At 37.6% G+C, this 11292-nt stretch overlaps 1 protein-coding gene across 1 annotated transcript in view; it reads right to left on the bottom strand.

Moving 5' to 3' along the window:
* Positions 1-9430: 9430 nt before the first annotated feature.
* Positions 9431-11292, bottom strand: part of LOC139728153 (uncharacterized) — a 45749-nt gene continuing 43887 nt past the window's right edge. The window contains exon 23 of the mRNA XM_071639119.1: positions 9431-10678. The gene's annotated coding sequence lies outside the window, so the exon portion shown is untranslated. The remainder of the gene's footprint in view (positions 10679-11292) is intronic.

Raw genomic sequence — 11292 nt, 5'->3', positions numbered from 1 at the left:
ACGTTATTGAATATATTACTGTCACCTTCAGCACTGTGGAGTGGAATCTCACTTTCGGGCGACGATGGTCAACTTTATTGCCGATGGTCAACCATTTTATCATTTCCGAAGGCCATCACCTATAGATGACACATAGGACCTACTGATCTGTTTAAGGTCATCACTGAAGTCCTACAAAATTTGTATTCGACTCCAAAGGTCATTAGTCATGACCAGTGGCGGATCCAAGGGGCGGGGGGCGCGCGCCCCCTTTTTATTTTTTTGTTAAAACAAGAAAAATACAAAGAAAATGGGTGGGGTTGGGGCACGTGCGCCCCCTTTAATTTTGTAAAGGCGCCCCCCCCCCCCTTTATGGGATTCCTGGGTCCGCCTCCGATCAGTATCACCATGACAATAAACCCGGGATGGAGACCAGTGGTCTCAAGTAGTCAGTACAGCAGCCTGTTACTGTTATGCCTCCATTCGTAATAATAATAATAATAATAATAATAATAATAATAATAATAATAATAATAATAATAATAATAATAATAATAATAATAATAATAACAATAATAATAATAATAATAATAATAATAATAATAATAATAATAATAATGGGGGCAGTTTATTGCATTACAATATTCATGACTACTTTTCCTGTATTAAGCCCTTGCTTACCAGCTGTTCTATATAAAATCATACACCTGTACATACGCAATGCATTATACCCATGCCTGGAATGCAGTTTGCATACTACATGTTGTATAGTAATCGGGCCTGTTCATTAAAGTTGTCGTTCAGAGTCCCCAATACCCGGAGAACCTCCTGAGAACATGGCAAAAGTAAACGAGCAGTACATGTATATAAAATTTGAGCAACATATCTGTGGGGGTGAGAAGGATCCCCCGTTCAGAGTTTCTTGTCGTCTAGCACTACGTTAAAGTCGGCATACATGTACGTTTCTATGGAAACCAATGGCCTCGAGAGAGACGGGCGGTTTCTCGTGCTTACTTTTCCAAGGCGTCTAAGGTAAAGACGGCACAACTTCCGGAGGTCATGCCGAGATTTTTTTTTTTTTTTTTTTTTTTTTTTTTGGGGGGGGGGGGGGCCCTCTTAACGGGATTCTAAACAAGGGTACAAACGGGGTTTACGTCACGAATGCCGGCGGGGGCAAGCTTTGTAGTTGTTAGCAAAGTCTTTGTGATAAAGATATGCATAAATTCTGAATATGTTAGTAAACTCTCCATGAACAGACTGGCCACCGGGCTGACTAAGTTTTAAGATCTAGCTGGATAGATTTTGCGATGTCTCGTGAGTGATGGTTGCTAGCAAAATAACCTCTACAGTGTATTATTGATCCTAATCCAAAATGGTTTCCACAATATCAAAAAGGCACTTCATCCAGCTAATCCGGACATGACAGAGAATCATTAACCTCAGCATAATCTTAGTACAGTAACACATATTGATAACCAAACCCCCCCCCCCAAAAAAAAAAAACCAACGACAACAACACACACGCACACACAGAAAGTAAGATTTACAAAATTCCTTTGATTTGTTGCATAGTTAAAATCTAGTGAGGGCAGTTTACATCTACATGGAAAAAATGAAAAAATTCCTCACCTGTCAACGGATTGCCCAATTTTTCCTACATTTTCACTGTTCTACTGATTTTTTTTTTCTGTATTTACTAACTGCATTAGCCCTTTGAAAAAGAGGAACACAAAATCCACATCAAAATTCACAGCATCTCACACAAAATCACGCAGACAAATCACACTTTCATATTAACCATTTTTTTTTCAATAACCCATCTTTTTCTTTTATTGTAGTTGATGAATTCCAATAAATTACTATTCCTTTTGTAACTGACAATGAAATAATAAAGAATTTTTCACAGCATTCACGACATGAACAATGTCTATACATCTTTGTATCACTGTGTATATTACATTGATATACAGAATGTATTTCTGCTTTCACATGTAAACAGTATTAGTGTGCATCACAGATTAATCTTTTAAAAAAAATCAGCAATCAATCAACTTAAATATGTGTACCTCAACACTATCTAAACTACACATACTCTGAAAATATTACCATTAACATGACCCTGGAAAAATATGCTTTGTAAATATATCTATCAAATGATTAACTCTATGAAGAGAATTTAGTTTCTTTTTAATGAATACCATAGCTGAAGCCACCAATTTCTTGTGAGAGAAAATATGATTCACTTTATATAACATTCTACATGACATTTTGACAACTACCAACCCATCATGATACCAGTTAAACCTACATTCAAGAAACTACGGTGAGAAAAATAAACCCCTTGATGAAGGAAGTCTTTCCTAACACTTGCAATTATGCAAATATCTACCACAGGTATCCAGGCTGATACAAACCGTGAATTAACCCACCTGTAACAGAAGTTCCATGGCAGCTGGTGAAAGGCAACAACAGCATTAACACAATACGATTAAAATGCTATTAGTTAGGATCAAACAGAGCTGTCCCAACTTTTAGTTAACTTGAAGTGAGCTAACTTTTATCTTAGTGGAGTCCCAATGATTCCTAACTTAGGAACCATGTGGACACAACTTGTCATTTTAGCTAACTTTAAAATGCTCCTAACCACATGGGAAAAACAAAATGAAGGGAGCAGCTTGATAACGGCACCACCATGTGAACACAGTTAACACCAAACTTGTGGTTTGGCTTAACCCCTGTGAGTGCTGAATTACAACAGGTAAATAAACGCCTGCTTGCAAAACTCTTGACAGCATGAAATACAAGTCTCTGCATGAAGCACACTGAACTTCCGAATTTTACTGCAGCTTCTTGTTACCTAACTACGAGATCTGTCATCAATGATAAAACACCTTGTGAATGTCACACGTAGTCGAAGCGAATTTGCCTATCATTGATGACAGTGTGTACATGGCAACGTTTCATGGCACAGTTGAAATTCCCCACAACAAAGAGTTTGAAAGTGATGTAAACCAAAAGTGAGCAAAAAAAAAAAACAAAAACAAAAACAAAAAAACGCTACATACAGTATATCAAGTTCACCCCTTGTATACAGATGCATGTAGTGTAGCTATCCACAGATTTGCCTGCCACCATAGTTGTACAGCATAGTACATTACCTCACCTTTGTCACAGCAAGTAGTAATGTTGTACCTATAGCTGTTTGTCATTTCCATCACTTCATCCATTGTGTGTGTGTGTGTGTAACCTGAATTTGAACACAACATAACTCTTTTTGCTTCAATACCTACATGAAACATATTGTCACATACTTTGCGATGCAGCACTGTATGTGCATCTTCATCGGAGCTTGTGGTCATACAAACCCTAACAATGAGGGTGATGAGAGTAGAAAATGGCTAATACATGTATTCAAAATTTTCCTTTGACACTACTTAGCTTCAGACTTGTATCTTTGTCAAAAGATCAAGAACTAATGAGAACACTTGAATTCTAATAACACAACACATGACAATACCCATACAAACAGCAATGACACTATGTGTAATCATGACTATTAAATACATAAGATAAGGTAATGACAAATCTAACTGACATGGCATAGAATATGCACAGAACATTTTTTCTAGCAATTCTTCTGGGGCTTTTCTCGCAATTTAATTCCCTACAAACATGTAGAACTAGAAAGCATAGCTGGATTCTTTGAAAGAATTAATTCAGCTCAGCTCAGCTCATTTACTTTGTCTACAAACTCACCCTGGCCATTGTTGTTGTTGTTGTTTTTTATCTTCATTACAGCACCTCTGAGCATCACATTTTACAGATATGGTAACATGTACAGTGCTGTTGCACTGCATCAAATCAAACCCAATTACAAATTCCGGTATTGCTACAACAACTGGTAACAAGCTCACTAACAAAGCTTTGGGAAAATATGGGGTAGGATGAAGATGCTTACACTCGTTTGACATCAGAATGTTGTTAAAACATAGCAAAAATGTTTGACACCATTAAGTGCAGTATGTTAAAAAAACATGGAGAGCTCTGGCTGACGGTGATATCAGTCTGGCGGATATACATATATATTTCAGTCCATTTTGTACATTTGAAACACTTGGGTCCAAATTCATGAAGGTAGTTTAAATTTTTCATGGGCAGCAAAAGGAGGTGGGGGAAAGGGCAAACCCCAACCTTTTAGGTTCTTTAAAAAAAGCAACGTAAAAAAAGTGATCAGAAAAAATCAACTTCTAACGCCTTTCTTGTCCAGAAGGACCCCTCTCCACAGTAAAAATGTTTCCAGATTCTGGTTTTGTCCATGAATTATGCAAATTTAGACCGTCAATGTGCATGACATACATTGTACATGTATGTACTGTGTTGCAGCAACAGACAACCAATAATAAGCACAGGCTGACACATGAATGTGCAAACTGTGCCTTATTTCACACTTATTTCAGTCCATGCACTAATCACAAATCACATATTTGATTTAAACTACCTTTCTGAGATTGGGCCGCAGCGTTTTTATCATGTATGATCTGATTACCACGTATACAAAAGGACAAACAGGTCACTTCCATTACCTACAGATGTTTACAAAGATTAACATATCATGCTAGTGATACAGATGAAAATTATGACAAAAAATGCACCCTAATACTTTATAAATGTAAGAAAGGAGAAAAAAGGACCAGTTTCTTACTTGTTAACAAAATGCAGCATACATGTTTGCAATTATACAAATATGTCATAAAGTATGTAAGCATACATTGATAGGAGACATGTCAAACATGTATATTAATACTGATATAGTGTTGCCTGTATGGACTCCCATCATTCAGAACAAACAGAACTTTGGGATTAAGTGTGAGCAAGAAAACATACACCGTAAAACAACTGCAAACACAACTATGCTTCAAACGAGGTCTGGCAGAGACTTGCTAATACTGTTCCAATAACACCATGGATGCAGCATTAGAGTTAGGTTGTTGTAGTGTCGCAGCTCTACAGATTTATCCAGAGCAGGAATCTCGGTTCTCGACTGTTGCAAAGTTCTGCAGTGCCTCGCAGCGGCATCACAAAGAGCTCATGTTGCTTCGGACGCACATTAGCACCGTACTTCTGTTCTACAATCTGCGGGCAAGGCTTTCCGTCAAACGGTATAAACACAAACCGATTAAAAACTGACCCCAGATAATTGGTGAACCCAGCCGGATTTATAACATGCAGCAATTTGTATTCACACACTTCATCCTATGGTGTCTGGATTTCAATGCTGGCAACCAGTCTGGACATTCACAAACTACAGTTATTAATGGTGAAATATTTATGGCTAGTAATGACATCAGCAAGCTATTAAAGACCATACAAAACAGAAAAACAGCCAGACAGTGTATCATGACAGCAAAGGACATTAATTACTCTGTCAGAGTCTGGCGTACAAGAATACATGTATCATCACATCTGTAGTTCACTTTCACACAAAATGAAAGTTAAGTGCTTGTTCTACAGAGCTTCTACCTTGGGTATTTTGAACAACTTTGAATGGTGTGCATGAGATCCAATGCTGTTTTTACGCTTAATGCTCATAACAATGCTGAGGTAAATGAACAGCTAAAACACGTCAAATTCTTAAGTGGGATTTTGTGCTTGTTTCACAAAGCACAAACCACTGTATCCTATGGCTGGGGTTACCGCAGCTATAACCGAACAACTCCCCGTTTTCGTGAAAACAGCAACTATTACAATCGTAAAAAATTCCAGATTTGTCACAGAAATTGGGACCATAACGATGTCATCATTTCACATTCATGGAATTAATGCTCTTCTAGTTTTGACTGGATATGCATGTAGGGCATATAAAACCAACTCTACAGATTGCAACTTTCAAGTGAAAGTAGTGAGCATTCCTTTCATAACAATATCATTAATTGCATTGATGCTTGCACAACAAAACAACAGCAAGAACACTAGCTCCTTTAGTAACTTTTCCAGATATTTTCAGATTTCTTTCCTGCATAACACACAAACACAGTGTATTACATGACATTCGAATACACGTCACATGCCCCTGCTCGCTTCAATTTTTCATCTTTAATAGTATGGCCTCACAAATGATCAATGGTTTTTAACTGCGTCAACAATGTGACAAAAAAAAAACCACTCGCATAAAACATTATAAAAGGTCACTTGTATTCCCCTCCCCCTTCAAGATATAGATATATAATGACAATGTTGATCTAAATATGTGAGGAACTTAATCATGTAGACATGATAATAGAACTCTTGCTGGCATGGAAATAGTGTGTGATAAAGGAGTTCCCCTATCCTTTTCTCCTTCAAAATACAGTATGACTTTTCAAAGCAATGTTCACATGAGCTAATCTTTGAACACCCACAAACTCTAGAAACTGTCTCTTATTCTGACATACAGAACAATACAGAATGCTTTCTATCCAGAAGTGTTCTGCAACCGTTCACAAATGTATTGCATTGTTTCGCAGTTTTGAAATCACATCAGTGTTGAACTTAGTACAGTGAAATGAAAGCCGGCAGTGCTAACCTCTCATAGACTTGTATGCATGTTCTTTGTATTGTACCACCTACCACGCCCAGCACTGTGACAAAGCCTGATTAACCTGTTGAGGACAGACTAATTTTGCTCTAACACTCATTTACCACAGAGATCTGCCCAAGTATACTTCGGACGAGTTGTCAACAGGTTAACTAAGTAGGCAGGATCTAACTCATACACCTGCTGTATCCTACCCCACAGTGCAGCAAACTACATGTACTAGTATTCATTGCAGACAAATTACACACTTGAACAGTTTTGGGGGTGCAGCACAAATCTAATGCTCACTACAATACTATTCCAGTCCAATAGTCTTCATGGCATGTATGCATGGCTGACACTGAAAGCATTTTGTAATACACTAAATATATCATACACATTGTGTGTTCCATAGCCTTGTCAAGTGGCAAGTCTTCTTTATGAGAACTGGTTCTTTGAGTCATCAACTGCTGATTGTATGTGAATCTCACATCATGCTGACTTGTCCTGCCATCGAAATCAAATAGAGTGCACAACAGCTAGAAATTTTTTCAAAACGAGACTATGCATACAATGCTCTTTTCTTCTCGTCATAAAATCAGGAATATTGTTACGAAAAAAATACCGGGTAACGTGAAATACATTTGGAAACGTATGCAACAGCTAATCACCCTAGCCTCAAAGGTTACAAAATCTGCATTTTCGATGAGGCAACAACAGAAGACACATGATTCCTAAAAAGTACTGTGCCTTGCAAAATTTGTGAAGAAACAAGACACTCGACAGGAAAGATGCATTGTAACTGCAGCAGTTCACTCCACGTGCATGAGATATTTGATGAGACATCGGTTTTCTTGCATAAAGGAACAATGTTTGCTCGTATGTCAAACTAAAGAACACTTTAAATCAAAATCAATATGAGCAATAGGGACATTTTGATATCTCTGCTCAAGAAGCCTTGGTGATTTCACTCGCACTTACATTAACAATTTCAGTTTCTAAGCATAGTTTTACGTCAAAGCCACAATGTACAACACTATAGCCACTTCCTTATGGCATATTGCATTAAAGGGGAAGTCCAGGTGATTTTCATAATTTCACATCATGTAGTACATAAATCAACACCTCAATATTTAGATTTGTGGAATTAATTGTGGTCCTTAAGCAGAGAATCCAATACTCTGAAAACCAAAAGAAATTACACCAAATTGTAATTCCACATTCAGTATTTGGTAACTTATAGAATAAGAAGTCATCACTATTATGTCTTTCGAAATAGAATTGATAGCAGAAATTGAACCAGGACTATGATAGGGGTATAAGATGTACATGTTTAGCCACGGAAAAAAAAAAAAAAAAAAAATCTACAGGCAATGAATAAAAGGAACAAATTTTCATTTAGAATTCTGTTTTAACCTGTTGAGGATGAGCTGATTTTGCTAAAACACACATTTTCCGTAGACCCCTACCAGAGTGTATTCTAGACTAGGCTTCAGCAGGTTCAATGACCGTTTTTTCCCCCCCACTGTGCATCAAACTGGTGGCAGGCAATCTAATAAAGCATACATTGTCATATGGATTAAAGACTACTAACAAAATATTCATCAATCGATCATCATAGCATTCATATCCCAAAGGTATAACTAAGCCTGACAATCACATGGATAATTCTCCCTATAGCATATGTGTATTAATGTTAACGTTTTGTCGCCACCGGTTGGGTATGTACACTGGCAGTACACTACGTGCAAATGAATGAGGTGATCTTATGCACCCACGCGCAAAAGGCAAATGTCAAGCCGGGTCACACTTTCCGTGTCGACTTGCCCACTTCTGGTAATGGGGGTACTTGTTCAGCAGGCACGGGCAGAGCGTGTATGTGGTAATCGCATCTAATTTTTCCCTTTATATCACGACTTAAACATGGTAACTGCACAATAGAAATACCTTTTTCTGAGCTTATCACTTCATTTTTTTTCTCTATAACATGTAACAATTGCTGAGAAAATGTGCAAAACTATGGCAATTTGGAGATAGATATAGTGCTCCATGTTTATCGTGTACGATCATATAGAGCTGGCACCGGCAAAGCAGTGTCGACACATCGTTACAGAAACTAAGTAGCACCATCGCTGTTTTGTGTTTCTACAGCTACTGCATATGCGATAGGGAGAATTATACAGGATATTATGTTTCTCGGATACCTGGTCTTAAACTTCCAAATGATAACACAAATTACTGTTTCTTTCACTTCATTTAACAATCATACATGCACACACACAGAACAAATTATATGGAGAAAAACTCTGAGGAAAAATGAACATCAATATGCAGAAGAAATCAAAAGATAAAAGAATACTAATCATGGTGGTGGAAGACAAGTCACAGCAAGCAAATTACATCAAGGAAAAAAGAATCAATTATTCAAATAATTATATAAATTTGCAAACTTTGCATTGATCCAGAGCGATTCTGCTCCTGTTCAGTCTACCTCGTACAAAGCACCTTTCAGTGCATGCATTCTTGTACACGATGCTCTTCCAGCAGAGAACAAAGCCCTGCAAAGAGATGGACAAACTACTGACCTCTCCACACATGGCTTTCTTCTACTGAACAGATATCTCAATCAGAAAAAAAAAGAGAGCAAAACTAAACACAAAACTTACATTTTACCACTTAATACAGTATGGAAACTGACCTCCATGTCTTTTAAAGAGCTGTGCTTGTTTTAACATTGCCAGACTGGGCTAAATGTATTCACGGTAAACATGAATACAGGAGTGATTTTTTTATCATCATTATCATCATTATTTTTGAGTGGATAATCTTGTTCTAATATGATTCCTTGTGGATGAATGATCATGCATCACAATGCATGGAATTGAAGAATTAAAAAAAAAAGGTTTTGTCTTCCCGATGTCACTCTACCCACAGCCTGATTGCTAACATTTGGGATTGCAAAGTCTGTCTGTGATGGGAAGAAAACTGCTCTGGTATGACACATCACATGAAAAAAAGAAACGTAACCACATAATAAGAACATTGGCACTGAAATCCAACTGGATGAGAAGTTTGTACAGTGCATGTTCTATGAGTATGGCGTAGCAAAACAGAGTATTGAATGCACTTTTCATCTTTTCAGGGGAATGCACTGCTCCCTCATGGCAAACATTTCACATGCACTGAAGGAATATCCGGAAAGACACTTTACGACAGCAAATCTGAGCAATTTTCAAGCTGATTTACTCTCGGTATGATGGTTTACTAACAGCTTTCTACACAAATTCAAGAGAAAATGTACCATGTAGCCCTTACAAGAACAGTTGACACATATGAACTTCTCTTGTTGCAGCCAATGAACAGGAGTCTATGATCAAATGTTGCACTGGCAAGTGCCATGATTGAAATATACAAAACCCTCACTGAGACGAAGGTCATTACAACCTGGATTAGGAGAATACAAATGTCAGAGAAATTGTTCAAGTAACTTGATGACATTTTCTGTACAAAAATGACTGTAGTCCCATATGTCACTAGTGCAACTTGGTCATTCAATATATTGTGTTGCAATATGCAGCAAATAGATTTGTGAGGAAGATTTCTGTACCACAGAATGAAGGTAACTCAAGATTGCGTCCACGTGTTCCAGGACAAGTTCAATGGCAGTGCCTAGCTTCAAGTATCTATGACAATATATACACATGGACTGGTCACCACAAAAACCAGGTCAAATAGACAGCACTGAAATCCAGGAAGAAGTCAAACTTATGCTTACTCTAACTAGGCAGCTGATTCTAAGTATGACTTTGGCCTCCGTAGTGTGAACCGTCATCCGATACATAGCAAAAATTCTAGAAAAGCCTCTGTAAGATATGACCTGAAACTTCCAAGTGGGCTACTTTTGCGGTAAGAAAGTCTTGGTAGGATACAGTTTGCCCCTCAATAAACTCTCTACTCTGTTGCTACACAAATACTACACTTCAGGATGACTACCCTCTACAATACGTGCACTCAGCCTCCCCCCGCTGGAGGAATGGATTATTCCAACTTGCCTAAATAAGGGTGTACATGTATAGATTGGTGGCAAGGTTGAAATTGCTGATGATATAGTACTGTTGATACCCTTCCACCTTCGCAGGGTGAGATCTGTAAATGGTGAACAGAAAAAAAAGAAGAAATATAGCATAATTGAGCAAGAAGTATGGCAGGCCGAAATCTGTACTTATCACAATAATTACTATTTTCTAGAGTTTAAACTTGATAAAGAAGCCCAAACAATACTGGTACAGTGCACTCCCATTATAACGAACACGGTTATAACAAAATTCCAATTATAATGAAGTAAAAATTCAGGCTGCAACATTACCTGCTCTTTGTTTTTTTATTGTTTCTTCGTTCGGCTATAACAAAATTTCGATATAACAAAGAAAACTGCCTGTTCTGAGAACTTTTTTATTACGGGTGTCCACTGTAGCACGAGACCCAAAATCTCTCAACAAAACAAACAAATTACAAGAAATAGTATGCATTCGATCCAGTTTTTAATTGCATCTTCTTTGCTATAAGTCAGTTCAGTTACAGGAAAGCACTCCTACAACATTGCCAAAGTTTTAACATATTTTGAATTTGCTCTTTTCTATGTCACAAGACCAATTTTGAGAATATCATTTGTTACAAGACCTGGTAGCATGGAGAAAGAAGGCTGGCCCGATTGAATCAATCTTTATTCACTGCCCACCAAGGTACATTAAATAAACCAC

This window comes from Diadema antillarum, unplaced genomic scaffold (genome assembly GCF_040938485.1).
Source record: "Diadema antillarum isolate AM-2024a unplaced genomic scaffold, OU_Dant_1.0 seq00000166_RagTag, whole genome shotgun sequence".
Taxonomy (NCBI): Eukaryota; Metazoa; Echinodermata; class Echinoidea; order Diadematoida; family Diadematidae; genus Diadema; species Diadema antillarum.
Note: the sequence above shows the minus strand (reverse complement) of the source record. Positions and strands in the feature narration are given on the sequence as shown.